Here is a 27,536-nt window from a genome sequence, read left to right as displayed (position 1 = left end):
ACGGTAAGATCTGGGTTACAGCTATAATTAAAGCCTTTTTTTTTTTTAAGTTGAAGCCATCATTTCACTAAAATTGGACTTAATGTGCGTTTTACTACTTTTCCTCATTTTGCCATCCATTCTCAGAATTTGGTGATTCAGGAACCTTCATTAGCATTCACTGACTGCCCCCCATCCCTGCACATCTGTTCAGCAGTCTAATGCCTGTTATGTTGCGGAGCAGCTGAAAATGGACAACAAAATAAAAGGGGTCAAAAGTCTGGCACTGAGAAGCGAGGAGACTGTGATTACACACAATAGACAATAAAAGAGATGCATATGAGCAGCGGCAGTGTGCCTGGCCTTTGCACCTTCAGGGAGGACAAGGTTCACACTAATCTCATGAATGGCTTATGTATATATACATACACAAATATATGACATCTAGATCCACCATAGAGGAAGGAAGTTTAAAATTGACATGTGGATGTTAAAATGTGTTTTTTAATGAAATTGCCCCTCACTTTTTTTTAACTGTCTTCTTATGATTCAAAGTTAAATGTTTAAAGTCTTTTTTAACATTTTTTTTATTTTAGTGTCATTTTTTAAATAAATTATATACAGGCCGCGTCCTTCCATTACATAGATAATGTAAGTCAAATAAACTTGAACCAGTGAGATATGAGCAGTGATGGTGATGTTGAAAATCAATTTGCATTGCATTACCAAATATAAAGGCTAGTACTTCAGTTCTCTATTACTTAGAAAAATCACATTTCCCAAATCAACCGTCTCCTTCAGCCATCTTCTTCTGTCACTAACCAGGAGGGGCTGTCTCAGTCAGCTGGCCTTTGTATGCAGATTTATCCAGATGGACATGGCGTCCAGACCTCCGGTCCCCCATAGACCCTCTGGCTGAACTTGACTCTCATGACCGCAGAGGGAAAGGATGGGCCCCTCACCTTTGGTGAACCCTAGCCCCATCACCCTCACCTAGAGTATGGCGGCCTACAGGCGGGCCCACCTATCCAGTATCCAGCATTAGCAATCATTCTAGATTAAATTCAGGTCACTTTCCCAACAGCTATCATCACAGATAGCTGATCAATACTGGGACATTATCACAGAATGCTTCCTCAAACACAGTGTCAACATACGAGTTTTGGCCGGGGAGTGTGTGTGATCACTGAGGTGGAAAGGAGCCATGGCCTGGTGGTTACACAGAGGAGCCTCAGAGAGGAGAACCCTTTGAGCAGAGCTTGAACCCTGGGGGGCTGCAGGTTTGACTGACTATGTTGCTGAGCATGCTGGGCCACAACTTAAAAGGAGATCAGAGCGTTGTACCTCAGAGCAGCAAAGCCCTCTTCCTTCCTCCTCGTCTTTGCCGTTCTCTTTTTCTGCACACTCGCAGCCTAACAATTTTTTCATACTTGCCTACCACTGAAAATTTCTTTGTGAATTCTGGACTAAACATGCACAAAACCTGCAGGAAATGAACAAAAAAATTATCATAGCTTTTCTGTGGACATCAGAGCTGTTTCAAGGACATATTGTGACATGAAAGTTTTTCGTTTTACAAATTAATGAACATCACATTCTTGCTAATTACAATAAACAGATGCTTAAAAAAAGATGCCAGGTCTCATAAACAAATCCCTTTTTTTGTCGGTGGATTTAAAAAAATGATTCTTATATAAACAAACATGGGTCTGTGGAGCCTTAAGGACCCATGTCCCACTCTTTTAATAACCCTGTGACCCATAGGTGCCAAAGTCAGCATGCATTCAAGAGTTGTTGTCTTGCTTGGTTTCCCTTAGGGCCTTTTCTGCCATTCTAACCTTGTTTCTGATCCCGTCCTGCTCTGTGCTTTTCCCTCATGTCCTGTCTGGGTAACGCCATTTTCCCACTCCCCCTCGGTAAGTGTCTCATATATTGGCCTTATCGGAGGTCTATCTACACCACACAACATTTACTTTGCAGGAGCCCAGCAGAGAGAAAGCTTGTATCTTCATCAAACACCAGTCAGCAGAGAGAAAAGGGGGATTGAAGGACTGCTTTATGAATTATTAAGATTAAAATCTTTCTCATATTACCTATCCTTTCCTCCTTCCATTCCATTTTCCTGCCTTTCTTTTTCTTTTTTGGTTAAATTTTAAAACATTTATATCCCTCTGTTCCTGAGTAAACGAGCTCAGGGCCGATTTTCCATTAAAAATAAAAGTTGCAGAGAGGGGGGAAGAGAAGAAGGACGTAGCTTGGTCGGTTTTAGGTTTTAGTCATCTTTAATCAGCCCGGTGTTTCTGTGCTGGGGAAGAAAAGAGTCAGATGAAACAACCGGGTAATGATTTTTTTTCTCTCACTAGTTTTTTTCAGTCTTGGATGTTGAAAACTTAAAAGGAATGTAACAGAAAGGCTTTCTTACCTTTTATTATTACTGTCAGTGAGTCCTTGCTCATTTTGACTTTGTTCAGTGGTCTAAGCAATTTTGGAACTTATTAAAAAAATGATGCATTAACAATGTACTTGCCATTATCCTGGGTCAGGTGTTTCTGAATGGTGGATTCATGGCTCAGAGCCTGAGCATTTCTTTAATGATAGTCTGACTGTATCAAAGAGACTAGCCTTAACCTCTGATATGATCTTTTTCTCTTTTTTCTCATTTTTCCACAAAATGCCTTACCAGCTAGTTTAAATTGCATTAATTCATTTGTAGAAAATACATGAGCAGAAGCTCGTGGTCTTTTTCAAAGGCAGCGATTTCCCTCGCATAAAATACGCTGCATTTCTGCGAAGTGTTTTGTTTGACATGAGGAAAGAAATTGGTAGGTGGTGTTAAAAACAAAGCAACAAGAGCTGTGGTTCATTTCAATTTAACAGCACAGCATCTGACTTCATTAATTAATTCAGCCTGGTATACATGTCTGTTTGACTGACATAAAAGTTATTTGTTCATACTCTAACATGAACTGCCTTGATTGAGGACTGACTGAAAGAAGCCTAGAGAGTGTTTTTATAGTTCTGCCTTTGTTAAAAATTTTGCACATAAAACAAGCAGAGGCCCGAAAACCATTATTCAAGGAGACGACTTATGTCTGACTTGTGAGTATGTTCGCTTCTCTGATGGGTCATCATAAGCGGAGCGTAAAGATCAAAGGTCATAAGGCCCCACAGGAGTCATCGGGATCCAGGAAATAATCCGAGCACTCCGTAGAGGGCACTCAGTGTCGGCTGTGGACAAGTCATACAAGAAGTGAGAGTTGGCCGCATCACAGCGAGCAGCTAAAACAATGTGTGCATCTCACATAGTCTGTACTCCCAAGCCTGCTATTTATGATGCAGATGCAATAAGGGGAGCTTACCAATGTGGTCATACATCCTGAGTAGTGTGTGTCTAAATGTGCTCTTAATAAAATATTTCTGGGGCTGTGCAGAGTCGTGGTCCCTGTGCTCATTAGAGGTCTCTGACCAGCTTGATAAGTGCGGCTCTGCTCCATAATGATTTATTAAGGTGGGGGTGGGGAAGGCTGGTGGGTCCAAACTGCCTCAGGACACTCCAACCACAGAGACATTTAAGGGTAAAGGCTCGGAATAGAGGGTGCCTCTGAACAGATTTACATCATCCAAGATGCATTTCAAAATGAATTATGTAAGACGAAATGAAATACATAGGAGTTTCACAATTTTGCCGCCTTTCTCCCTCGCTCTTTTTTTTCCTACTCTTCCGTCTTTGAGAAGCTCTCATTGAGCATCGCCTTGAGGTAAATTCATGGCCAGGTGCTTTATACAAAGCAAAGCACTAATGGACAGACAGGGGGATATATAAGAAATAGTCTTTAAAAATGAATGGAAGTGAGATGGTCAGATGTGAGCAAATACACACGTCTCACTAACTGGCATGACCTAGGACAGACCCGGGACTGATGAGTTACACTAACTCTTCTTCATGTGGGCTCAATGGGGTGTCAGAGAATTTGTAAGGCTGGTGTTTGGTCTGTCGCACGTCTGCGAGGGTAAATTTAATTTAAAAATTAATACCAAACCTGTGCTTTTCGTAAATATGGTCTTTATATAAATGTAAGGCTTTCGGTTTGATAAAAAGAAAAGCTCTGCATGAGATCGAAGTCTGCAAGGTGCAAGAAAACAACATTTATACAATGTAGCGTGTAAATAAACGCATCCAAAATGTCACCAGTATTTTTAGGCGAGCTGTGGGGACTAGTTATGATACATTAAGGAAAAATCAAAGATTGCAAAAGACTTTATCTCAAAATGTTATCAATGCAACATGAAGGACCTTTTTTGCTGCTACTGTAAGTGCAGCTGTAATGTTCAGTAGTTATAAACTAATAATGGTCAATAAAAACGCATGTTTGATAATTCAGTGTCTGACACCAACAAAATTATTAGTAGAATAGTAAAGATAAGATAATTGCTATGAGATGAAGTTGGGTTGAATGATTCGATCTGTAAAGCAGGGTTTGAACAGGTGTGAGCTTGAGCTGGTCAGCAAACATTATGAGACAGGAGAGCTTGAGAGGCTAGTGAGTCATGGAGGCATCTCTACAGAGAAAAGCTTGGTATCCTCCAACAGAGGAAACAGGCTTAGTGGTTGGAGGATAGATCTTTTTTTTCCCTTGCCACAGTTAATTTTCAAATCTCCAACATCCTATGGCTGTCTGTTTTTCTTCTTCTTCTTTCTGTTTTTTCTGCTTTCGTTCTTTTCTTTTAAAATGAAACTGGAGCTGGGGCGGTGATAGTGATAGATGGCTCAGCGCTCTAACACTTTATCCAATCCGGCGCAGATTTCATCCAATAAAGAATCACTTGTGCACTCTCAAACTAAATGGAAGTCAGGCAGCGGAGAGAAAGGGTCTGCCGTGTGTTTCTGAGCTGCGAAAATCAAATTTTCTTAAAGCTGCCGCAGCACTGGCTGGCGGAAAAGGCAGCAACAGCCATGACTGGCCAGGGCCACAACGTCTGCACACACAATTTAATCCATCACAGAGCGCCTGACACCATATCAATCAACCTTTCATCAGTATGCCCCCCCTCCAACCACCCCACCCCAGGAAAAAAAACAACAATATTTCTATTCAATCACCTCTGACTGAACCAGGCCTGCAACCCAATGACCAATCGGGAGGACCAGAAAAGTCCATCTGGTTCAGAAATCCTTCCGCGTCAACATAAGCATAAAGTGGAGCACTGGACAAACACTGTGATTACAGAGCTTTTATTTGGGATACACCATCAAGTTGTCTGTCCTTTAACTTTTACTGTATGATGCTGTCCCACCACCTTTCCACCTTACCCCCTCCCATTGTTGTGCTTTGTTCCAGGAATATAGTCACTCTTACCCCCTTATGTTTCCCACAGGCTGTGGCTCCAGTGGCCTATGATTTATAATTCATAGGGGCCGCTTTTATATGGGACCTCAGTCTACCTGATACTCTGCCACTGGGCCTGTCCCAGGACAGTGGGAGTAGGGGGGGCTCTTCATTACCCCTGGCACCGAAGTACTAACCTGACACCCACTTCTTTGAACCACCAAAAATATATGTAAATTGAACGTAATAATCTATTTTTCCCAGTCAGTGTGCAGAGTCACATTTCCAAAACAGATGCTTCTTATTGGCTTTTCTGTCAGCCATTTTGTTTTTAGTCCGCTCTGTTGATCTGATTCTTTCTGGGATTAATGCAGTTTAAAAATTTAACTGAACTTCCATTTTCCCCATCTAAGCATGGTCCTTTTCATGGGCATGAGTGACGGTGCTCTTCCTTCAGGACCTGTAAAGCTCAGGTCTCAGGGTATGCACATTACTTCCTGTCTGTTTTGCTCTCTGCTCTGACCTCCCTGCATACCAGAAAGGTCTCCAACCCAGGCTGTGCTCTGCACTTGGTTCTCTTGGCCTAGGGCCCTGCTTGGCCTCCATGCTCCACTGGCTTCCTAAACCCTGGTGAAGCTCCAAAAGGCCAAACACTGTAGCGTATGCCCAACCACCCACCAGTGTCTCTGGTTTGGCAATTGGGGGCGGGGGGGTGGGGGGAATTGAAAGATTGCCAGGAGCAGCTCAAATGACAAAGAGAGAGCAGCTCAGCCTAGATCAGACGTGTGTATTATTGTTGTTGTTACTAAGTGCTCCTGACTAATTATTCCTCCCTCATTTGCAAACAGAGCTGCTGCTAATTTACATATCAATGGGGCGAGCGAAGGGTATGATGTCAAGGAGTGCGGGTTAAGCGTGTGGCTAAGCTTGGGGAGCAGAGGCCATCAACCCTACAACAAACAGGACTCCCCCCACCCCCGGGTCCCATACCACCTCCCATCACTCCAGAATCCACAACACGAGCATCACACTCCCTGCTGTGTTAGCCTAATAAACAGACGAAACAGAATGGAAGATAGGCTGTTGTTTGGGCGAGGGGGGGGGTGGGGGGGTGGGGGACTGACTGACATAGCGAAGAGCTCTCTGCCAAATCAGCGGGTTGCCCCTGGATTAGTTCAGTTGTAACACAACCCCACGCTCCATGGAGATCATTTAGGCAATTATCAAGAACAAGGCCTGCTGCAGTGTTGAACAGCTCACTTCAAAGGCCTACACCAGATGAACAGTTACAGCACACTGGTCAATTTCCATACAAGCCACCCCTTCCCTCCCCACTCTCCTTCACTCACTCCTCTTCTACTTATGCCTCTAGGCATTTTGACTGTGCTAATGAACATAACACCCCCTTACCCACCCCAAACACACACTCCTAGCTACTGTATGATGAGAAGTTCATGATGCGCTCTCTGTTGTCCCTATGAAACGCAAAGAGAAACAGGCTGCAGCGAAGGACAAAAGTGCCTGCCAGACACATCCCTTGCATCTGCCCCTGTTAACTGCGAGAAGCTGAAAGGTTTGCTATTTTGAACATGCAGAATATTCCTCTGCAATTTGTAAAACAGACGGGGTGCTGAAATGAAAAAAAAGGCGTCACTTTTAAAGTTAGTTTTCTTATCCTTTTAGATATTGATGGTAAAAGATTGAGGCTTCAGACTGTGCCTGACTCATAAAAATAACCACAAATTTTTAGTTCAGATGCACATTTCAAATAAAGATAATGGCTTAAAGTTTTCATTTTCCCTGTCAGTGTGATTTCTTTTACTTTTCACTGGTGGCACCCCGGTCAGTAAGTGTGCTACTGCTACATAAACCTCTAGTAAGCTGCTGAAATAAACTGCTTGACATAAACTAAACAAAAAGTCAGCTGAACTACATGAGAGTATAAAATATATGAGAAATACATATTCAGCAGTAACCTTTCTGCGATCTAAAAAACTATTACTAACTGTGCTACTTACTTGTCACACAATGATAAATAGCTTTATGAAGTTATAATGTTGCTACTTTTAAAGAAATAATCAATATGACTGACAGTGATTCATCAAATCACACAGAACATCTCCTCCATACAGTTTGGCAATTTCCTTTAACTTTAATTAAGGGCGGGATGTCTCAGCAACATTGCTACATTGCCAGTTTCCTCTCTTTGTGTTTCTTTCTGCAAGAACACAAAGGAAACGTATAAAGAAAATTACAGAGCCTTATTAAGAGTCTTTCCTTACTAAATCTGGACATCCCAATCCAAGGGAGAACAAAGCTAAACCCTATATCAATTTCATTTCTCTATCTCCTCTCTGGTTCTCATACACACACATACACAGTGACCAACTGTGTGGCACTGGACTTTCTAATCAGACTGGGTCATGTTTTATTGTAAAGATCCTAGACAAACATGCAAGCAACTAGATCCTCCACTCAGGATAGAGTTTCTAATCATGCACTATAAATTATTCAGCCTAGAAAAATCTGCCCTCCCCAAATGTTTATTGATGCAGGACAGACAGTGTCAGACTGGTGACATAGATACGGAACCTGGCATCAAAGTTCGGAAGGAGCCACAGGGTGAGGAAAGGGGTTGGCCCGGGTCAGAAAACCAAGGATGGATACCCAATGCGTCAGATGAGAGTAGCAACCTCACCCGTGGAGGTAATCGATTGACTCCGAGGATGCACGAGAGCAGTGACATAAGAGCCGCCGATGGAATGAGACACAGAAATTAAACGTAGCAAATGCCTAAGATGAAACAGCTTTACAAGAAGTTTATCGACAAAGTTACAGGAAAGAATAACTGGTGGCAGGAGGAATACTGAGGTTACCCGTTCATTCGGCGTAGTTAAAAATAGACAGACTGCACCTTTATATTATATTAAGAAAAATAGGTTATGTTTGTCTCCTCAGTAGTAAAGTGAGGTAAAGTAACTGCTGAATTCCCACATATTCCGATGAGCCTTTTTAAACCAAATATAACAGCACCCACTTGGAACCGATAACGTAATGTTTTCTTTAAACATATTAAATTCACATGTGGAAATATAATATAACATAACCACCTCACTTTCTCCTTCCATCTCCATCTCTCTCCTCTTTTCTTAATATTTCTCCATTAGATCAGAGTGTGTGTCAGAGAAAATGGCTAATTTATATTTGTTGGAGAGATAAACTTGTTTCAATTTTTAATATAACGAGGATGAAATATCAGACATCAGCTGCAGAGCATGAAGGACAATGTTTCTTTATCACATAAATTCAAAGCTTGGGAGATGGCATGTGAAAATCTGTGTGTGTGTGTGTGTGTGTGTGTGTGTGTGTGTGTGTGTGTGTGTGTGTGTGTGCCATCTAATGGGAAAATTATGATTCAGCGGTGGTAATGCATTGGCAGAATGTTGGCAGTCTGTGGGCAGCTACAGACACAACTTCTAGCTGCAGAGAGCATCTCTTGTCAGATGGGGGCAGTGTCAAAAATAAGTGGTACAACTGCTCTGTGGGCTACTCTTGCTTGTGTTGTCAGTCCACCAGCCAGCAGTGGAGAATCAAAGTTATAACATACAAAGTGTGGAAAACAATGAAAAGTGTCCACTGAAGCCACTCTGTACTTTTCATGCTGTATTTTTGATCTTTGATGTTTTTTCACCATTCCTGTTCTTGCTCTCCACCCTGTTCCGACCAAATCAGCTTTTGACCAACGCACATCAAGTGGTTGGCATTTTGGAAACGCGCACGGGAGCACGTTTGCCTTGATTGGAAACTCCTCTCTGTAGGCTCTCTGTAGATAAATACATACTCAAATGGACACAATCACAGAGCCATACGTTAAGCATAAATTTGCAAATTATTTCATTGTGATTTTTCTTCTTCAATTTTCATTATTTAACTCCTCTGTGTGAATCTTCAGCGTTGCCATCAGAGACTGCATTAAGCCACAAAGCCCCTGGCAACAATTTCTCAAACATTTCACAAATGTATTTCATATATCTTAACGGGTTATTGGCTTCACTTCTAAATAATGTCATATTTTGATCGCGCTGCTGTTGCACAATGGCAGATCACTTAGCAGGAAGGGAACAAAAACGGCCAGCTCATCTCATGAATGAGATTGTTCTTTTTGTTTAAAGTTATTATTCAAGTATCATCACTGCGCATCTGTGGGTGGATGACTGATTTGATAAGATGGAATTTCTCTCCTCTGTGGGAGCTTATTGGAACAGTTTCAACTATGTGCTTATCAGCTTGTTATAAGCTTCCATCGTCATGTGTGGATCATCTGTGGACTGAAAGGTAGACAAGGTAGGTCAGAATTATAAAAAAAAATATCAAATAAGTTCTCACTACTCAGATTAATCATCATTACAAATATTTATGTACTTTTAGAATACTGAAGTACTTCTTACTCTGTATCTGCTTTTCATTGTGCAACAGAGAGACGGGCAGCCAGAGACGCAGGTGACCCATTGGGTTTGCAGCTTTACGATCTATCTGTCTTGGCTGAATCCATGTCAGTAATTCTGTGTATTCCAGCCTGATAATATGTGTAGGAGGAGGACTGGGAGAACTTCGGCTCTGTTTAGCTCTCCTCTCTCTGCTTCTGCTGGTCTGAACAGAGCAATCATAGGACCGACGCTACAGCATGACACCCCTAAGATAAGACAGGTCTGTTGCCAAGAAATACTTAGTGAAGACCATCTCAGTGTGAGAAGAGGGTCTTCTCCAGGAACAGCTGCACATGCTAAATGAACTTATAAAAAATAGAATAACACAAAGTCCCTCGTTGAGGTTTGAAAGTATGATTTTTTCAAATATTGTAAATATGTTTGGCAAGATTTGATTCACAGTTATATTATTTTTGCAGTCCTCGTGACCAGGACTAAAGCCTTTACATAAAAACCATTGTTCACCTAATATATATGCTAGCTGGGCAGCTGTGGCTTGAGTGGGTTTTCTACTATCTGGAAGGTTGGTGGTTCAATCCCTGGCTCCTCTAGTAAGATACCAAACCCTGAGATGCCCCGATGGCTTCATTGAAGTGTAAGCGTGTGGATAGCGCACATTCATAGAGCACTTTTTGTCAATACAAAAAGTGCTCTATGAATGTGCGCTTTGCACTATTTTTACTACAGCGTCTTTAGTGACAAGCAAGTTGAGTGTTCAATTAAAATAGAAAAGCGCTGAAAGACCATTTACAATACAGATATTCCATTTAAAGGTATGGATGCATCTAAAAGAAATCTATACAACATACTTGTCAGACTTCAGCGAACTTCTTTGACCTTTCTCTTCAGCATTATCACACATTTGTGCTGCAGTTAACCAACTATTCATATGCTATTTTTCTCTTTTTCAATGCTTTAAGCAGGTTTTCACACACTATGAAAGTATGGAATGGAATCTTTAAACTTTCTTGTAAAATACCAGTACCACATCGTATTTGGTTACAAATACGAATGTAATTTAAAGTAGTTTTACTTTCTACCAGTTGGCTATGAGTTCCACTATCAAAATCCCAGTTAATCCTTATCCCAGCTATACCCATTAATGCATGCATCCTTTAGCTTCTCGTGTGTAATATGCAGTCATGTTATTGCTTTATCCGCCAAAAGCGCAACTTCTGCAGATGGAGGAGTTCCAGCATGACATTCCTGCGTGCCGTCTTGTCCTTTAAAGAGATCAGAGCTGGCACCTCTCCACAGATGAGGCACAGGTCAATCATGCAGTCAGCGCAACAGAGCCTGCCTCCATCCCCACAGGAGCACTCTGACCCTCTCATCTAAATATTGCATGAATTACATGTGCTGAGTTTCCTGTACTGAGTTAACCACCCCTAATGACAGATGTTCATCTTCTGTACAAGGACCTGTTAAATTTAGCCCCCAGATGGTGATACTCTGTACCCAATCTATTTCTAAGGCGCCGTTTTGGTTCAGATTTATATAGTCTGAAGAGACATGCAATACATGGTCGTATATTACAGCAGGATATGATCTTAGCATTCTATAGCTGGGCGGACTTTGGTCTATAAGGTCTGCTGTGACATTATGAGCTGATGTCAAATACTAACCACACTATTTCTTTCATCTGTTCTGTCACTTCACTCTAAATATACAGCTCAATAAACTCCTAAAAAACATACTCCAATAAAGACCATGGCATCAACTCAACCTGAAATCAGCTCCCACCATGAAAGAAAACTAATTTACTCACTTGTACAGTATCTGCCAGAGTTAAGGTGGGTTGAGAGCCAATAATTATTGGCTACTTCAAGTCTTGTGGAAATAGTGGCAGAGTGTTTTATAAATACTGACATGAAGATATCAACAAAGTCCATATGATCAAAACGCATTAGATTTATTGCCTGGAAGCAAGCTCAACATTATGAAGTTTAATCCCCCCTGATCTATATCAGTAATTGCAGTGCATTACTTCTAATTATGGCAGCGGCATTGATAATCCTGTTAATACAAATCAGATAGGGTGAGGAATCAGAGTTGAAGAGGGCAAGGAGGAGAAGGAAGCAGTAGGAGAGAAGCAAGAGCACAATCCAATTTAAACAGCAAAACAAATTTACTCAGAGAAATCAGGGAAAATAACGTAAAAAGAAAATCCACCAAATCACACAAATGCTATATTTACTTGCGGCTTAGTGTGTAACAACTGGCTGTCATCCACTGTCCTCACTGTATTTTTTATTTACTGATTTACTTGTGTAGGCGATGTCAGTTTGTCACTACATCAAGTTGGTTGAACTGCTATCAAATATTGCACAGACATTCATGGTCCCTAAAGGATAAAGCCTCTGAATATTCCTGTAGGTTGACATTTGTGGTTGTTAGTTATAACTTCTTTACAGCTTTTTGATTGATTGCCATTAAATCTAGTCCAGACTGACACGACTCCCAAACAAGGAATTCAAATGACATGAATGAAGCTTGACTTTTCCCTTAGTGCTACTATGAAGTTGGCATTTCTGTTTAAGATGGAGATGTCTTTATTACTGTTGTTTGGGGAGGTTTGTTGTTTTTGTTATTGAAATTTGGTACAGATATCCACGAGGCTGCCTATATGAATTTTAATAACTCTGATAACACGCTGAGATTAAAACTGCAGTTTCTTTTCATTATTTTGTATTCAATTTTATTTCTATAGCGCCAACAACTGTCACCTCAAAGTGCTTTAATATTGTAGGCTACAGACCATAAACTCTTAAACAAACAAAAACACACAAGAAAAACACCACAATGAGCAAGCACGTGGCGACAGTGGGAAAGAAAAACTCCCATTTAACAGGAGGATGCCTCAGGCAGAACTAGGCACAGGAAGGAGCAGCCATCTGCTGGTGGAGAGGGGAAGAAGAATAAAAAAAGAAACTAATGACTGAACCAATCTTAATCATTTTCACTATTTTTTAGAACGATTACAATGAGCTTTGTTTAGATGCAAGGTTAGCGACAACAGTCAACGGCTCTACATATTCCAAGTCCTCCGCATGTGCTGACTAGCGTTTACACACATCCAATCTATTAACTGCTCACCGCCCCATCTCAAGCTGCCCCGCGTGGAGATGCTTAAAAAAAATGACTTATTTTAGAAATGAGTCTGCAGGGGATCTGATTGAAAGGTGGCGATAAAACAGGCAAAATGGAAAATGTATGAATGGCGTAGAAAACAGATGCAGTTATGCAGTGAAGGCACATCCCTCCTGTGTCCATCTACATGAATCCAATGGGGGACCATGGAAAATGATTTTTCTCACCCATTTACAATTCAAGTAACCCTGTTGCACAGCGTGTTATTAAAAGTCTTAAATTTTAGAAATATCTTGCATTATGTCAATAAAGTGTCATTAGTGTCCCTTAAAGAAGCAGCGGAAGATGGGACTATCATGAGAGGAATAAGTGAATGAAGAGAGGAAGTGACTAAAAGAAAAAGTTAACTTTCTCTTATTTTCCCTTTGTTTGCCTCAGGAAGGATGTTAGTGGAAGAGAGTGGAAAACTTAGGCAATGCTTGAGCTCCTTCATCCTGCTTATTACAGTGCCGCCCCGGCTCTCTGTCCTCAAGCCTTTCTGCGCCTCACTATTTTAACTACACCTGTCATTTGCGGTCCAGTCATTTTACCTCTATGCTTGGCTTTCTTACCCCGCTTACAGGGACTGTTAACTGGGCCTGTCTGTCATGCTGGCTGGGGCTGGATCTTGGGCTGAGGCTGGGGGCAGATTTAGGCTTGGGTGAACGGTGGGAGTGGGGCAGACAAGGGTGGGAGTGATTTTGGAGGGGAGGGTTATAATGAGCTTGCGGCAATGCGGAGCTATAGGAACACTGCATGGTTTTTCCCTCCGCTGTGAGGCATCCATCTTAACAGCTGCAGAGACGGAGCAAGAAGAGAGAAGGGAATGAGAGGAAGAGATGCAGCGACACAAAACAGATGTGGTGCATTCGATATTTCTTGCTACCTCATTGGTTTTGAAATTGCTCTGCCTTTTTCTCTCTCATTCACTTTCTTCTTCTTTCATATATTTTCTAGCTTCTTTGTGAATTTAGTTTGCATTAATATATTATCTGGCTGTCTGATAGTGTATGATCTCAATCAGGATGCTGCAGAAAAAACGTCAGAGACATAGATAAAATATACTTGAATTTCTTGAATTACACTGGGCTACACGTTCAAGTAAATGTAATCACTTGAAAAACTGTAAAACTAAACAAAACAACTCACAGTAAAAGGATCATATAAAAAATACTACAATTTATACACAGTAACAGCCAGTCAGCATTCATTTATGTGGGACTAACACTGTTCTTAAGTGAGCTTTTGCTTTTTGCAGTTTTTTATGCTTGAGAATCAGCTATATTGTGGGTATTTTGAGAGTTTTTAATTATATACACTTTAAGGGTCCCCACAGAGAGCTTTTAATTAATCAACAGAGAATTACCGGGCACAACAACAAACATAAACCCTTAGCAAAATGCCAGCAGGATAAATATAAAATAATAAAGTCCTCAGCACAAATCCAAGAAACACAGTCAGAATCACTGTGTTTTTTACATTCACAGGTTTGTAAACAGCCAGCATTTAAGATTAACAAAACGCACATACAGATATATACAATAAACTCAAAAATAAAACTATAAAAACATTATACTGACAGAAAGACATGGCAGCTCACTATATTCACCTGAACTCAACAACAAGAGAAATGGAAAATGAGAGAGAAAACCACTCGTTAGCTTTGAACCTTCCTCCAACGCAGAAGAGTGGATAAACAGAAAGCCAAGTGGCAGTGCTTCTGTTTCTCCGCTGCCAGCTACCTTGTTGGTGTTGCTTTATTATTTCATTAAGTGTAAATCCTGTCAGTGCCATTCCACCCCCAGTCTGGTCCAGTCCTGCCACTCCACCCTCAGCAGGTTAAATTATAATTTAATTACCAAGCCTTAGCTGCATAAGCTGCTTGGGAGCACTGGCCCCCCAGAATAATTTGAAAAGATGGTGTCTCCCCTCATCTTTGTACTCCTGATCTACCAGACCTGGGCCCTCTGGAGGCCCACTTCAATATCCCACCTAATTATCTACCTCAAATCAGGCACCTATTACAGAGAAATATCTGTAATTAAGTTGGAAGGGAGAGAAAAAAACCTTATTGTTTGAGAGTTCTTTATAGGACTTTTTTTCCTCCCGAAGAGATGGCTGAAAGCTGTAGGTGTGCCCCGAGGAGATGTTTCTCCAAGCTATTTCTATCACAGACTTCACTGTATCTGCAGCAGTGTCACTTTATCAGCACTCTAAACACAATGTAACATCCTTTTAAACTGCAGTTCATTACCAGTCAGCTGCGACCCCCATGTGATAACACAGGAAGTGATAATCGATGAAACTACAGACATCTGGGGGTCAAAGGGGATTTATATAAGGGTTATTTGTATTTAGTATTATCATCACAACAGCCCAATTTCTGTTTTTTAAGACAGAATTATTAACAAGTCTTTCATTTCAAAATGAACCTGCCACATTTGTAGTTTCTTTATTGCATAAGAGTGAGAGTAGCTTTAATTAATCATCTAAAATTTTAATAACAAACTAGGGATGTAATTTTTTTCAGCTGTACAAATAACCTTTTAATAATTCGCTGTCGTCACAAAATAGGTGAGCTCAGTAATTAGCAGCTCTATGATAAATTGACTTAAAACAGAGCAAAATACAATATTTTGTCACATTTTTTTGATCAAAGAAAAATGTGTACAGTAAAAGTAATAGCTGTAAAAATCGTCACTAGTGATGTTGTGTCAAGGTATAAGACGCAAAGAGAAACAAACCTGTAAATCAGCTTTGACAGTCATTGAGAGGGGCAATGACAACTATGTTTATTGTGTTGAGAACAGAAGAAATATCTTTTCATATGAACTTCCTTTGTCTGCATTTATTTGAATGTAAATATGGCTCAGCTAGTACTGGTTTATTATTCCTTGTCAGATGATCTCTCGCCAAAAATGAATCATTTATGAGGGGATTTAGTTTCAAAGAGAAATAAAATCATAAACTACTATGGCACAGGTTGTAAAAAAACACTATAATTTTTTTCTGTCCCAGAATAATGGTGTAATTTTCTTTGCACTAATTTAACACCACAAAACTGAGAATTTCATCCAAAAGAAGGCATTATACGAGACTGCAGGGAAATGTAATTTGCAGAAATCAGGGATCTAATACAGTTTATAACACCACTGAAAAGCAGAAACTACTAATTTGCTATTCATACTGCTTTCATAACATATCTACAGTTTAGTTTAACTCAACCATGTCAGAGCATAAAGCCCTGTTAAAAACCCTCTTCACATAAAAGGGGCCCCTTTTTAACAGTTTTTTTTTTTTACTTGTGAGACAAAGATAAGTAAATACAGAGGAGATAATGAATAGACTGGAAAATGAGCGTTACCACTCTGCACTGTTCAATCTTGGGGACAATTGCAGCATTTTGGGTAAAATTGCTTGCAACCCCACCACCACCATCACACCCCATGCCCATCACACACAGATATACACACCTCTAACACACGCACACACATACATACTCTCTCATCTCACCCCCTCTCATCCTATAATCCTCTGGCAAAGCCCTCTCTGTCCATGCGGACCCCCCACCCAGAGGGACCCTGCCAAGGCAAATTAGGGAGGGGGTGGGGGGGTGCTTTTGTTTCGCAGGACTCTGTGAAAAGAAAAAATTCCAAATTATTTCTTGAGCTGGAGCAATTTGACATGCTGTGATAACTGCTCTGTCAGAAACTTCTTTGACATCTCTGAAAGAGAAGATTTTCTACCACAAAACCAGTGCTCCATTTAAAAACAGTCTTCAAAGGAGCCACAAACTCATTAGGCTGTTTAATTACGGCCTGTTCGCGTCTCTCTCCACCTATCCATCATCTCTGTCAAAATAGAGGCAAAAAACAAACTGTCCCCATCAGAAGTGGTCCGGGCTCTCGTCACAGCTTTTTAGTTTTCTCTTTTTGTCACACATCATCCTCTTGGCACAATCTCCCTTTTACTTTGTCCCTTCCCTTTTGTACCTGGTCTTATTTTGCGTCTCAGAGAACAATCTCTCCTCTTCCTCCCTTCTGCTCAATCTATCATTCTCCCCTTTGTATTTTCCTCCAAACCAATAAGTTGGGTTGTTGTCTTGCTGTTATCGCCGGCCCTTTGTATAGATGACCCACTTGTGTTCTTAGGGAAGTGATGTTGTTTGACCACAACTCACATGCTACCTTTCCCCAGCAGTTACATTTGGAGCCAGAGCCGACAAGTATTGGATGTACAATCACAGAGCAACAGCCCATAAGCAATCAGATTCAGTGGCAGAAAGAAAATGCCCTGTTTGCCTCTTCAAGTGTCTTGGTAGATGGAGAAAACCGACTATATGCCTGCAAATAAGAACTATATGTGTGACGATGTTTTTTTAAAGCACACATACATGAAAATATATTTAGAAAAGTTTACTAGTATAATGTCATCATGTGTCAGTTTCCTAAGTTAAGTGGAGTGTAGAGGCGGTTTTTAATGAACCACAGGCACACTATAAACCTACTCAATAAACATCCTCTAATTATTATGTCTAATGGTGTCACCTTTGTTGACCCTTGGAAATATTTTATATAACCACAAGTGGGAAAAAAACATTACTGTATTCCAAGCATCCACAGTTCACTTTAGCTAGAACTTCTGCTCTAGTTAAATCACGTTAAATCCTCTTAACATTGATCAGCACATGTCGCGAAACAGAACATCCACCTTAATAATGATTTAAAAAAACAAAGCAAAATACACATAAAACTATCGTCTGAACAGATGCATTAGAAAAACTATTGTGTTTCACGTATTATGCACTTATTATTCAGCCGTCAGTCACATTTTGACAATCTAAACTGACACTTGATCATCAAAACTTTGAGAACTACTAGTCTACAGTCTCAGCACTCTACTATTTCCTGTTTTCACGACTTGAGAGTTAATGCATCACATGGGGTTGCTCAGTACAGAGACACAGACATGAAAAAAGGAGACACTGGCATAAGCTGTAATTAACAGAATTTAAAAAGCCTTCAAGAGCTAAAAACAATGCAGATCTTTAAAATGCTAAAATGATCAGAAACACAGCAACTGAGGTGGGAAATAATAATCACTTATGGCAGGATTTCATTGGTTTACATTAAACTATAAAGTCCATCCCATGTGACTGTATACTGTACGCCTGTAAAATCAAATGTAATCCAGGACAGTTGTTTCATAAGAAGGTTTTTCAGATTACAGAAAGGTGATCACAATATTCTGCTCATCTCATGTTTGTAAATGGTAGTGACAAAAAATTAGAACGAATATAATGCAGCTCAGTGAAACACCACTATCTGTTACAATCGCTGCAGTTTGATTAAATCAGAAAGCTACAACACCTTCCAAGTGTAGTCGGCTTTTTCTGTACTGGCAGAGTACTCGGTAAAGTGAGTGCTAACTGGAGATATCTTTTACTCTTGTGCAATGTTGAGGAAAATATGTATTTTCATGGGGTCTGCCATTGCTTTCATGAAAGAACACAGTCCTTGTGGTCAGACATAAAAACAGCACTCTGTGTGATCGTTTCAAGACTTGGGCACTAAACAGGAAATTTGACTTTTACCGATCCAATTACAGCAGCTCTGCCTCACCTTTCGATGTTGTACCGTGCAGCAAGCCATGCAAACAGAGCACTACATCTCACTCTGCCCCGTTCAAACAGGGATGTCAGCGATTATTCTTATCTGAAGGCGAACAACTCCTTAAAAAAAAGAGGGAAAAACTCAAAGAGATTCATTCTACGGTTTTCTCAATAACCCCTTCAACATCACTTGTGTTTCTGAAAACACTCAATAGCTAAATCAAACTGTGTCACTCAATACACTTTCCCACCCTTTGAGATCAATGTATTTTACATTCTTCATCCCTGTCTGTCAATATCAATGATGGAAGAATATCAATAATGACAGCTACATTTGTATCTGTACCATTTCAGCAGTAGGATCTATTCCTCTCTTGCCCTCTTCTCCCTCTTCACCCGCCAGCAGTTACACAGCTCATGTTCAGCCAGGCGCACACAGGATATTAGCTTCTCTACCAGCAAATTTGCTTTTCACATCTATTTCTTTCTTCTTCTAACCAGTTCTTGGATGGCTTGTTATTGAGCTTAGTGTCCACAAATGCCATTGATCCAAGCCACAACTGAGATCCATACTCGGGCACTTTAACACTCTCTCAGCGTGTTAGTAATACTAATCCTGCTCCACCGGCAGGCCTATTGATTTTATAGATTTCCCCGAAAGTTGTGATAATGATATATCATTGTTAAATTTGGTAGAACAAACTGCTTTGCCAATCTATCAATGCAGTGCAGGGGCTCTGATTTTAAGATGGCCTACTGGTCTACTGTCATAGATTTCACTGTCAAACTTTAGAAACTAGATTACATAAAAACAGAAGCACACTATGGACACAGTGTTACTGGATCCAAATCCAGAGTCAAATCCACCTTTCTATCAAATATCAATAAGTTTAGCTTTCATCATTTGCATCAAGTACTCAGTTCACTGCCATCTGTAAGGAAAGAAAAAATATAAACTTTTTAAGCTATATCAATACAAATCAAACAACACCTGAGACATTTCTCAATTTCTGCACAGCCCCGCCCCCACAATCCTCCTCCAACTGGAAGCAAACTTGGCCCCGCTCACTCTCTAGTTGTCCTCATTCTTGCTAATTCTATGTATAGACTTTGGAGACCCCTTTAGCCATTTAAAAAAACAGCAATAAACCTAACAACTTTTTAGACAAATCTTTCCACACAAGAGTTGCCAGTACTGCCCCAAGAGCACAAGGTCTGTAAAAGCATCCATCTCTGTTCACAAGTGACAGCAACATTCAGCTTATTGCAGGGCAGCTGACATAAATGTAAATGAACTCCACATCTCTCTTAGTGATCGTTTTATATGTAAAATATCGTCAAAATCACGTCTAAATGATATCTATCCTTATTTTATTATCAGTTGTAACAGTTACAAAAATACAGATTTTAGATGAAGCAAACGGTTGGGAAACAACATCTGGTTAACAGTGCAGTCTTAACTGGATGTGTTAAAATGACATTGTTTAATAACAGAAACAGAAAACAAAGATAACTGAGAACACTTATTGGGGATTTTACTGTATTAAATTACAGGATATCCGAGGCGAGAGTAGGAGATGGCACTTAATGTTAGCAACACATACAATGTGGAGACTGACAACACATTTTTTCAGTACATTTTTAAAAAGGGAAAGAAACCATCTGAGCGGTCACAAAAAACCTCCTCCTTCCCCCATTCAGAACACTGATGATGGGTCTTGGATTGGTCTTGGACCATGACAATGATCCAAAACATACCACCAAGCCAACAAAGAAGTGGCTAAGGAAGGAGCACATTAAGGCCATGGAGTGGCCTAGCTCGTCTTCAGACCTCAGTCCAACAAACATCTGTGGCGGAAGCTGAAGCTTTGATTTGCCAAGCAGAAGCTAAAAAACCTAAAGGGTTTTAGAGAATTTCTGTAAAGAGTAGTGGGTCAAAATTCCTGCTGATATGTGTTCAAACCTGGTGACCAACTACAAGAAACATCTTACTCCTGTGCTTGCCAACAAAGGTTTCTCCACCAAATACTGAGAAATGTTTCCCTTGAGGATCAAATACTTACTTTAGTCAGCTGCATGTAAATCAATTTATGGCTTTTGTGTAATGTTTTTGTTTGTTTGTTTTATTTTTGGTTGATATTCTATCTCTCTCCAGGAAAATGAAACTGCCAGAAGAATAAGCGACTGCTCACTTCTTTGTAAGTGAGCAAAGTTACAAATTCAGCAGGGGATCAAATAATCATTTCTGGCACTGCATATTGGGTATTTCTTAATCTGCCAAACAAAAGCTATGGTTATGATCCAAATCACCAAGCCCAAGCAAAGACATAATTAAAATCAATTACACCGACCAAAAAAGGTTTCCCCAACTTTTAGCTTCAATTAAAATATATGAAATGATAATTAATTGACTGTATTGCATACACTGATATGACAGCTGCCTTTTACATCAGATTTCTCATAAACTACTTGCTGTAATCTAATAAACTCAAAATACTGATTTGATGCCTAAACTACTTTTATCACTGATGCACCAGTTCACTGGTAATCATAGTTATGTTACAGACTGGCATGTCTTTTCATTCATCTATCTATATTCTACTATATTATATATAATAATATATTATAATAGTTATTAATTATTATATAATTACTAATAATATAATGTTCTATTCTGTCTGTCAGATACAGTCAGCTTAGAGTGAGCACATTAAAAAACTGGTTTCAGTGTAACTGGTAAAACATTAACATTAATTAGTTCCAGCTGGTTTAATCTAGTTGGCAGTGACATTAGTCATTTTAAAAAGTAAAAGGGTCAATTAGTGTCATCTCTAAATGAGAAGCCTTCTAATGTTACAGTACCTGCATGTTTTAACACTGATCTTTGCTTGGTAAGTGATTTGTTAGCACCATGCCTCAACGTTGGGGTATTTTGATTACCAAGAACTGGATCCAACCCAACAGTGAATGAATAAAAAACATCATACATGCAAATGTCACGCCAATTAAATGAAGGCTAAAATCGTAGAGCCCGCGCACTGGTTTGATCAATGAGAGCTCTTACGTGAGGGAGGGCTTGTGGTGGCACATGGCCTTAAGTACCTCCGAAATACATATAGCCTGGACACGACCAGACCCACGGAAGTGAACTGCAGAGAAAAATGAGAAGAAAAATGTTTACTGTGAAAGCATGCTCATATTATAGCTGATGAAACATTGGGGAGTGGAGAGCAGGGAGCAAAGGAGGCAGAGGTGAAAGATAAGGCTGGGAAGGCTGTGGGGGTGGGGGTGGGGTGAGGTGGCAGAGGAATGAGCACAGGGAATAGTGAGGTCTGGAGAGAGAACTAATGGGCAACACGGCAACACTTCAAACCGGAGGCGCAGCAAGGCAGCAGTGGCCTGACACAGCTGAAGGCCTCAGAGGAGTGCCAGGCCTATTAGAGCAAGATAAGGGCCTGTTTGGAGAAAGCATCCTCTCAATGGTGCAATGGGCAACTACACAGGCATGGGCATCAATTAAAGAGAAAAAATATGACATAGAAGTAGGAGCACATTAAATAAAAACAACAAACTGCCAGTGCTACTGCCCTCCCCTCTGAAGGACTGGGAATGGGCAGGGAGCATCAGTGCTGAAATATGGTCGATTTATTCTCCACAGCATTGTCAGTGTGGGGGGAGTTTATGATGAGGTGCAATGTAAAGGGGAGAAAAGAAATGAGTCTAGATGCCTTCTGGACACAGAGCTCCGCACAGAGATGAAAGATGAGAGACGTGGAGGCTCACCTAAAAAAACTCGACCACACTCTTTACAAGAAAAAAAATCTTGCCAGTGCTATGATAACTAATTTAGCTTTAATTCACCTTCCATTCCTTCCCTTTATGCCTGAAGGCAGGATGTGATATGCCAGATTGCAATGCCCTAGTTTGGTTATGGTCATGGAAACTGCCATCAGATTGTTTGACCTGTTTGAAAAACTGCACTGAATTAGAGAAATGAACCTTTAATTAGAAGAAAATCAAGCAAATTATACTCTCCCTTTGACAAAATTTGTTTTTGCTGCCTAAAGAGGTCAGACCACGGCATCACCTACAGGGTGTTTTATATCTTCAGCCCAGCAGTGTCCTTGCAAGGTGCCTGTCGACTGCCCTCTGGAAGGAGGTGTGGGTGGCAGACGGCCTTCATGAAACACCAGTAAACAACAATGAGTTGAACTGACACATGCTGCTGATGAAGGGGGAAAAATAGCAAGACTCTCCTGTTTTGTTTAGAATATGGTGCAAGAGAATGCAGGCTTTCCTTTTGGTTTGAGTTGGGTTAATGTGATTTCTGTTCCGCCTGTCGGTTCCAGAGACCCAGCTTTGTGAGCCGTGGTCAGGTGAAGCCTGGACTCAGACCCCTATGGCCATTAGGGTGGAAAGAAGACAACCCAATAAACAGAGAAAAGCTTGATGTGCACAGGTCACTGCACAACCAGCAGTCAAAAAGCATCTTACCCTGGAGACTATAAAAGCGATAACATGCAGTGGGAATCTGAGCGCCTTAATTACTGGTCACTCCGTGACTGAGGAGATGCTACACAGATTCTGAGTAAAACTGTGCTGGCAGCCCAGTTTTAAGCACAGACAAGAAGTTGGGCATGTGAGCATATCTTAGCTCTCTCCATACTGTAGACTGTAAATAAAGGGGGATAGAGAGATGGATTGACATGCTGAGGTTAAATATGATCCATTAACTATTATATAGTGCATCTTTTCCTGTTTACCAACCTCACCCTAGGCTTCGCCATTTCCTATGCAAGCTATTTGGCCCTTTTAAAAGCACCGAGAGTGGAGCCAGAGTAAATCTTTAAGGATTTGACTTGCAAAAAGCACCTCATATATTGTTTATGAAAAAAACAGCAAAGGTTCCCCTCCCTTCACCTGCCTCCGAGCATGTTAGTTTTATTTACTTATTTTTAGACATGCACTAGTTAGGCACAGGCATACTTGTCTGACTACATCTTTACAAATAAAGATAGACTGTGTCCTCATCTGTCATGTTTCATAAGGAGAGTCAAAACTATTCTATTCACGTTAAAGATTCTTGGGTGACATTTTCAATTGAGTCAAAGAAGCAGTATTTTGTACTTTACCCCTAAAGAAAGGACACAAAATGGGGGTAGGATTTAATAAAATGTGGAAAATTCCATCATAACATTGAAATATTATTGGGGAAAAAAGACTTGTCACCATGTGTCAACTTGATCCACCCTGCAGAAACCTCCTTTTGTTACGAACATATGGAAGAAAAGGGGAGAGTGGAAAAATTACCCTCCATAATTGGCATCCTGATCAAGGACAGCCATGGCAGCTGAACAATACAACCTTTAATTTATCAGAACTCATTATGAGCTACTGCTATAATGCCAAAGGATATTAGAATAAATAGTGACAGAGAGCAGGGGAATCAAACACTCTGCCGTTGAATGCTTTTGTTGACTGCGAGCGCAACTCAGAGGAGTGACAGAAGGAGAGTGTAAGGGTGTGTGTGCGAGTATTTGTGAGTGCACGAGAGCGTACTTGATCACAGTTCATCCCAATCATGACCTTAACGGATAAACATGACATTGAGCAGAGGAGGATATTAATAGGCAGAGATGCCCTCTGCCTTTGTGTTGCTTTGATTGTAACAGTAAGGGGCAGAGGAAGAGGTGAGTTGACATAAGGGCCCGGGGACGCCATTTCGTGCTTAAACACATGCGTCCTCTACAGGAAGAGCCTGTTCTTCAACAGATGATGGACGCCTTACAGCTGAGTTGTCAACTTTGACGTCTGGAGTTGATGCCGTGGAACAACACGAGAAAGCCACTTTGGCTGTATTATTTATCTGTGCACAGGTGCTTTTTCAGAGTCAGCACCATGCAACAAACAAGAGGAACAAGAGGGGCACCCATCAATACATAATCACTGTGTGTTTGTGTACAGACAAGATGTGTGGAATGGAGATTTTACACAAGTTAAGTCACTATAACAGCATAAACATCCATCCATCAATCCATTCTCCACTGCATATCCAATAAGGGTCGCAGGGGGTTGGAGCCCATCCCAGCTGTCATAGCGTGACACTGGACAGGTCACCAGTCTATTGCAGGGATAACACATGGGGACAGACAACCATTCATGTTCACACTACTTAACCTGCTATGCATATCTCTGGACAGGAGAAAGCCAGAGTGCAAGGCAACTTCAAACTTTTGTAAACAGGGACATTTAAGATTTTTCTACATCTCTGCTAATGCAACCTAAGCTACCAGAACCAAAACGTGTCTCTTTGTTTAAAATCTTAGTTTAGCGGCAAGAAATATTTTAGCATCTCTTTTACAAAAATATAGTAGTTGTACCAATACAAGTAGATTTACATGATTCTTGATATCTAATTTCATACCACTGTAAAAGAAAACCATCTTTGTTCCATTTAGCCTATGGAAGATGGTTTCATGACAACAATGAAAGCAGTCTAAGAAGAAAAGCAATGTGCATTTTGGGATAACAATGCAAAGTAGTTCCACAGCTGACTCTTACTGCCTTTTCTTATCAACGAGGTGTGGCGGAGCAGCGGCAGCTGCACCAGTCGCCATCTTCCATCTGTAGTTGCTTTTCCTGTGCTTGTGGGTGTCCCTTCTTCTGTATCTTGGGTGGCTGTAGCTCAGGTGGCAGAACAGGTCAGCAACTAATCAAAAGGTCGGTGGTTCGATCCCAGGCTGCCTCCTGGCTGCATGCCAAATATCCTTGGGCAAGATACTAACCCCATGTTTGCCTACTGGTGGTGGTCAGAGGGCCCGGTGGCGCCTGTGTCCGGCAGTCTCGCCTCTGTCAGTGAGCCCCAGGGCAGCTGTGGCTACAATGTAGCTTGCTATCGCCAGTGTGTGAATGGGTGAATGACTGAATCTAGTGTAAAGCGCTTTAGGGTCCTTAAGGACTAGAAAAGCGCTATACAAATGCCGGCCATTTATGATACCACTCAGTTATAAGCAAAAGAACAGAGTATAAATAAAGCCTCCATACCATTGGTAGTGCTACCTTTGTAGTAGTTATGGTATTAAAAAAATTAAAAATTACTGTTGTATTTTTCATTTCTGTTATCAAAAGATATTGAAAAGCATTAAATGTATCGATTCTGGTGGCATCTGTTATCACATTGCTTTATGTCCAAAAATAAAAAACAAACAACAGAAAATAAAAGAAATAAAATTATGCTTAATCTGAACATATATACAGTATATCTGATGTAATCCTGAAATCGCTGTCTCTGGTTTAAAAAAACATATTCAGTCTAGCTTTCATCTGCCCACTATTCCCTATCGATTATTTCCCTCAAACCTCTGAGTAAACTGTTGCTTGATACACTTACTGGGAAACTAACATTCTTTTTTTGACTTTGTTTAAGAGCAAAACAACAAATGAAAAAAAAAACCCTTGCAATGGTCAGCCAATATAAACAGGCCCAAACCTAACTTTTTAGTTGGTTTCAGAGGAGTGGAATAAACCCATCCTTAAACTGATAAGAAGAAGAATTTAACCCTACTTTGTCTTTACATTTTTTTCTGTTCATTCTTTGCATCATGACACAAATATGGAACAACACACCCTTCCACTCCTTCCGGCTGCTTATTACCAGAAATGATCTTTTGTAAAGTTTTTTTTTTTTTTTTTAAGTGAATAAAAGAATTAAGAGCAATACAATAACACAATCTACTGCACTAAACAGATGATTGGCATTTATCTTCAGGCAGCTGATCAAGCATGTGTCAAAGAGAGAAAACTGCCTTTGACAAAGACAAATGCATGACATATTCATCATTTTTACGCATGTTGCATTGTTCTCAATCAGTGCAACCCACAAATGTGTGCATTTAACTGTAGCCACTGGCAAATGGATGGGCACCACTTTTAAAATGATATACAAATTATATATGCATCTATCAAGAACTGCTCGCAGCAAACTGGATGAGCAGTGGTTTGGGTTTATTACGTGACACTACAAACACATTAACTCGCTCCATGTTTAGTGTTCAGAATGACCCTTGCTCTTGAGCTTTTTCACCCTATAACGGAAGGGTTCATCGACAAATTCACACAAACAGTGTTACTGTTACGTGTATGCGCACAGCACCTTTGTTTAATCTGCCTGTCCCTGACTTGCCTCAGTTCAGTCTCATTTCTTCCCTGCACACACTGAAAAAGCTCCTCCACAGCCAGGCAAAGACTCTTCTCTCCTAATCTCCTGAAACACCAGTACAACACAAAAATGTTCTTCTGAGCTTCTGTGAAATATCTGTGAAATTAGCGAGAAGTGCTCGAGTCTCTGCGCAGAGCCTCTTCTCACCTGGAAAATGAGCCTGTGCATTTACCATCTACCTTGATACAGGTAAAATGGACGGCACATGGACACGGCAGCTGAAGTGGTAATATACTTCTTGTAAGGGATCAAATTGTCCTCAACACCCCTCCCCTCTTTATTACCCAGGCTACTTCACTAGTAGCGGTGAGTGGCTTCATTGTGCAGCTGGTAGTTCATCTCTCATTAGTTGCTAGTGTGTGCGGCAGAATTGGGCCAGGACAGGTTTTTATGGCTAATCTGATATATGGTGTCGAAGACAGTGCAGTCTGGCCCCAGACCAGAATACAGACAGAGGTCATCGGGGTCCAGGTCAGAAAAACGATACACTTGCTCTCGCACACATAAACATGCACACGCATTACACTGCGGTGATTGCATTGAGCGATAATCTGTATAACTGAAAATATTATGTTTGCACAGTATAGATAAAAATGTCATATTTTTAATATCTGCGACATCCATTTGATGTAATATAACAATTCAGCGTCAAAAATGCTTTTACCAGCTCATAATACATAAGTAGAGGCTATTTAGAGGTGCAGAGATCACTAATCATCCACTGAGGCCTAATGCTGTCATTTGCACCTCCGTACATGGCCCCTCCAATTATGCCACCAAAATTC

General features: G+C 40.6%; 1 protein-coding gene across 1 annotated transcript in view; it reads right to left on the bottom strand.

Annotated features, from left to right (window-relative positions):
• The window catches only part of zfhx3b (zinc finger homeobox 3b), a 330,171-nt gene that overhangs the window by 234,208 nt on the left and 68,427 nt on the right, over nt 1–27,536 (bottom strand). The gene's annotated exons all lie outside the window — the stretch shown is intronic.

The sequence above is a fragment of the Aulonocara sp. 'chitande type north' Nkhata Bay genome, linkage group LG1 (genome assembly GCF_057382095.1).
Source record: "Aulonocara sp. 'chitande type north' Nkhata Bay isolate Kocher_YH1m ecotype deep benthic linkage group LG1, A_spYH_male_GT1.1, whole genome shotgun sequence".
NCBI lineage: Eukaryota > Metazoa > Chordata > Actinopteri > Cichliformes > Cichlidae > Aulonocara > Aulonocara sp. 'chitande type north' Nkhata Bay.
Note: the sequence above shows the minus strand (reverse complement) of the source record. Positions and strands in the feature narration are given on the sequence as shown.